General features: G+C 37.3%; 1 non-coding gene across 1 annotated transcript; it reads right to left on the reverse strand.

Moving 5' to 3' along the window:
- Nucleotides 1-1,972: 1,972 nt before the first annotated feature.
- Nucleotides 1,973-2,091, reverse strand: LOC134544563 (5S ribosomal RNA). The gene has a single exon (XR_010077869.1). It is a non-coding gene; the product is annotated as a 5S ribosomal RNA (ribosomal RNA).
- Nucleotides 2,092-5,332: the final 3,241 nt, after the last annotated feature.

Here is a 5,332-nt window from a genome sequence, read left to right on the forward strand (position 1 = left end):
TGTTTGTTTAAGAAATTAGTATTGTAAATTTGTTTATGGTCTTGTTAAATGAAATTTTAAGTGAAATCATTTGGGAAAACAGAGGCTACAGGAATTTTCAACACAACTTGATGACCGACGTTGTGACTAGTGTGGGAGTGTGTGCTCGTGTAAATATCAATTTTTCTTACTCCTCGTGCCGGTCAACAGGAAAACAGCGAGTGTGTTATCTCATCGCGGGCGTGTGATTGCGTGTGGTAAATTGTGCTAGGTTAATTACCGCAAAACTCCACTGTGTGCAAATATGTAGTGTGTCGCTGTATGCAAATATTTGGTATGTCTTTTTTTTTTTTTTTTTTTTTTTCAGGCAATACACACTTTGAATTTTACACAATTTCGATGCTGCAACCTAAGTGTATACATGCGAATAGGATTGCTTAAATGAAAAAGTAAAGTAGGAGGTAAGTGCAAATGTTTCCAGGAGGTTATGCACACACAATCTATTTTATGAATTAATAGTTATTATCTAAGAAAATGATAGAAGATTATAAATAATGTGTGCAGAATAATACAGAATTTGCATGTTACACAAAAAAAAATATATATATATATTCCAAATATTGTTAGCAAAATGCACCTAGATTAGTGAGCTGGATTTTTTTTTTTTTTTTGTATTTTTGTTCTGTTGATCCCACGTGGAGTCAAGGCTCCGGGATATAGAACATGTATGTGCAGACAATTAATATTTACATGATGCAAGTTACCAAGAAAAAAAATTTCAAAAAAAAAAAAATACATAACATGTTACACAATTTAACTTTATGCAAAACATGAAGCAGCTGTTATCACAAGTCCATTCAACAAATTAACAGTTCAATTTCTCTATTATCAATCAAATTAAAGAATAGCTTCAGAGGGTAGGTAGGATATTCTAGAAGAATTTTTTTTACTGTTTTTTTTTTTAATACTGGTAAATTGTTTTAGTTATTTTCTGTGATATTAAGTTGTAAAGTTTTACTCCCAAGTAATTTAGTCCATTTTCAAATCGCCTAGTGTTATGTTCAACTATCCTCAATTTACTAGCATTTCTGGTGTTATACCTATGTGCGAATATCTAAAAAAAAAAAAAAAAAAAAAAAAATAATAATTTTTTTTTTCTTCTTTTTCTTAAGAATGAATAAAAAGTTTCTAGAACGTATTCATTTATGGCAGTCAGGACTTTAAGTTTTTTGAATTTTGGTCTGCAGTTAGATGATTTTTTATCTTTTGTTATTATTCTAATAGCTCCTTTTTTTTTTTTTCCCCCCCAATGTTATATGGCAGAAAGAGTAGAGCTATGGCTACTGTGACATCATGCATTGATGGGAAGGTTATTGTTGGATAACAAAAATTTAGATGATATAATTTTTATTTTTTTCCATACACAACACATTGCAGGTACAATTTTACAGGTTACAGCTGTACCACCTCTAGTATTGCTGCCGACCATCCAACAAATGAGCACACTAAACAGGCATTGATGACATTGTTATCAACGTCTTTTTGAATCTCTCATTATTATACATAACTGCCCACTGAAACAGAGAAACTTCAAAATAGGTGTGTGTGTGTGTGTTTATATATATATATATATATATATATATATATATATATATATATATATATATATATATATACATATATACATACATACATACATACATACATACATACATACATACATATACACTTATCTATTTATTTTTTCACTTTGAATTTTGTATGAGGTATACACATGCAAAGATTCACAGCTGCTGCTGGGTGGGTGAGTGAGTGAGTGATTGAGTGAGTGATTGATTGATTGATTGATTGATTGATTGATTGAGAGAGAGTGAGTGTGTGTGTGTGTGTGTGTTAGGGGGGGGGGGGAAAATGTGGTGATTGTGGGGGAAAAAAAAATTTAAAATTGAAATTTTTAAAAAAAAATTTTTTTCTGTAGGGTGCAAAATAGTAGTGCCAACGGCACGTGGTGTTCCCAAGCGGTCACCCATCTAAGTACTAACCACGCTCGACGATGCTTAACTTCGGTGATCGGACGAGAACCGGTGTGTTCATCGTGATATGGCCGTTGGCAATGATATAGATGTTTTTTTTTTGCAGTTTGTATTTGCCACTCGAAATAGCTATACCAGGTGTGATTGTTACAAACAACAGGAGAAATCGTGTAATGAACACTCTTTTACTTCCCCCCCCCCCCCCCACCCCACACACAACACCCACCACCCTCACCATCCCAACCACCAAAGCCCTCTTCAAAATACACTCTCACACACACACACAAACCCACACTCTATAACTGATGAACATTACCATAACTTCTTAAAGCCATTAGATAATATTTAACTCAAGAAAGGTATTGTGATATGTTTAAAGAAAGAAAGGTGAAACTTTTAACTTTACCAGCAGGTATTAGTATCACTGAGGTATCTTCTAGGTTGTAGCAGCAATAGTAGTAATAATAATAAAATTAAATAAGGTAATAAAAAAGAAAAGTTATACATGTGATCAAATCATGAATGTATAAAACTGGAATGAATTTAAATTTTTTTTATTTTTCTTCATAGGCTGTTTTGAAATTGATGAGTAAGTGCCTCTTCTTTTAAATTTTTTAATGCTGAACACTGTTACATAAGAGATGAATGTTTAGAAAATTTAAAAAAAAAAAAAAGCTAGCCCAGCCCCCTCCCCCCCTCACACAAAATCCAAACAAAAAAAAAAACACCCTCCTTCAAAACATCACATAATCATCCAGCCAGCAGTGCAGACGAGAAATTTGCACTCGGGGCCGCCATTTTGACGATAAATTCTTGCATGGCACACCAAAGGTAGGAAAGAATTTAAAAAAATAAAAATAATGGGCGAGCACCCTCGCGTCTGCCTGTAGAAAATGAAGTTAAAAGTAACATAACCTAAAGACAGGCACACACTAGGGTGCTCCCAGGCGGTTGAGAAATTTTTTCCCGCCAAAAGACTTATATATATTATTTATTTTACTGTTTTTGGCAGGGGGCTATGTCGGTCTGTGTGCAAAGTAGTTCCTACTCCCGCCGCCAGGAGCGCGCGCGGTGGGTAGCGATGTTGTTTTTTCTGCTTTCATTTGTTTATTATTTAGAGGGTTAATGCTATGTAAATGTACGCAAGTTTGGTTATGTGTCGGTAGTTGTGCGAGATTTAATTTCCGAAACGAAATTTGACTTTCATCGGCCTGCATTTCTCACTTATTCGGAAAATACATGTGTGTTTATGTATGTATAATAATCGAGTGATTTTGTAATAATTTGGAAGTTTTGTTTGCGTGTGCGATGTGGGGAAGAAAAGGTGTGCACACGAGTCCTAGGGCTATATTTTTTTTTATTGCGAAATATTTACTTCATGTGGTGAAAAATTTTAAATTATTTGTGATGCAAGTGAAATTTTTTTTTTTTTTTCAGTTGGGTGATGTGTTTGTCCTCGTTTGTGTGCAAGGAAGCAAACATGCTGAAGGTAAGGGGCCATAAATGACACTTTAAAATATTAGTTTACCATTAATTTTGGTTAAATATTAAATTGCCATATAAGTAAAATCATGTCAACTGTTGTATTCCACCCAGTATAAGCTGTTAGTAATGGGTACTTAATATAAATAGAATAAATGTAAGCATTTTCGTCTGCATGAAAATTCACTTTTTTTTTGGATCCATTTGTACTGTGGGTAGTTAAATAGTACATTATGTTGTTTTTACTTCGAAGTACAAAACATCTTGTGCATGATTGCAAATTCAAACGCAGTTAAGCATAATATGAATTCGAATTATGTGTGTGTGTGTGTGTGTGTGTGTATATATATATTTTTTTTTTTTTTTTTTTTTTTTACTGTGTCCAGTTTTAGCACAAATGGAATTATTTTCAAAGTGAATCGATGCAACTGGTCTTTGCCATTAATATTGATATATGATCTAACTAAATTAAATAGAAAGGATTTTTTTATTTATTTTTTTATATATATAAATATATTTGTAGCAATGTACTAATGACCACAGAAGTAAGCAAAAAAAAAAATATATATATATATATCTCAGCCAGTAAACCATGCGTCTTAAAGACTTTTTTTAATGAAAATATTTCTGCCTTGGTTAAGCTTACATTTACTATCATAGGGATTGAGGGAATTGTAGAACAGCAGCAGAAGCATTTCCTTTCATGATCATGTTCTTGGTCCTGAAAAGGACCGTTTATGTAAGCATGTGCACACCAGACCTGCTCACTTGGAGCTGGTGTATTTGGTGACAGCCTTGGTGCCCTCGCTGACAGCGTGCTTGGCCAGCTCCCCGGGCAGCAGCAGTCTCACGGCCGTCTGTATCTCGCGGCTGGTGATGGTGGAGCGCTTGTTGTAGTGGGCGAGGCGGCTGGCCTCTGCCGCGATGCGCTCGAAAATGTCGTTCACGAAACTGTTCATGATGCTCATGGCCTTAGATGATATGCCAGTGTCCGGATGAACTTGCTTCAACACTTTGTAGATGTAGATTGCGTAGCTTTCCTTCCTCTTGCGCTTCTTTTTCTTGTCGCCCTTCGAGATGTTTTTCTGGGCCTTGCCCGCCTTTTTGGCTGCCTTACCGCTCGTCTTGGGGGGCATCGTAGGTCTGAGCTGTGCCGCTGTCGCTAGATGAGTGAGACGGGAATTTTTTTTTTTTTTAGACTACAGCCCCTCCACGCTGAAGTCAGTCTCACACAGCCGAAGTGTTTGTGAGCCCTGCTAACCAAATGGGAATGATTTGACTGAGGGAATTGATGCGTGCCAGGTGGGACCTATACGCTTAATTTGATAACTGAGTAACTGCCTATGCTGTCTTCACTCTCCTGTGAGGGAGGGGGAAGCAGCTGGCGACGTGCGTCTGGCGCGGTCAAGCCTGCAGGGGTGCGGAATTTGCACCCCGACAGCCTATGGGGAGTAGCAAAGGGTAGACAACAGTAAACCAGCGAGCGCACTGGAGGAAACCTGTTGCCTGTGAGTGAAAAGTTAACGCAACCGAGGGCCCGAAGGGATAGGAAGCGGATGAGGGCGAATGGGATCTGTGGCTCTCCCAGATGGGATTTCTGGAAGAGCCATTTTGAGCACGCCATGCGGCGTATGTGCTCGGCAGGCACGAGCGAATGTGGCTATTTAGGCCTCGGCATCTCGAGGGCGGCAGGAACTGCTGGCGCGACCTGCAACTAAAGATAAAGACACATATTTACATTGTTCTATAACTATGTTTAATGGCTATTAGCCCGGTTAGGCTAATAATGGGGCTCGTGCGCTCAGGCACTATGGCCGGCGTCTCTGAGCCACAAGATG

The sequence above is a fragment of the Bacillus rossius genome, unplaced genomic scaffold (genome assembly GCF_032445375.1).
Source record: "Bacillus rossius redtenbacheri isolate Brsri unplaced genomic scaffold, Brsri_v3 Brsri_v3_scf42, whole genome shotgun sequence".
NCBI classification, from domain to species: domain Eukaryota; kingdom Metazoa; phylum Arthropoda; class Insecta; order Phasmatodea; family Bacillidae; genus Bacillus; species Bacillus rossius.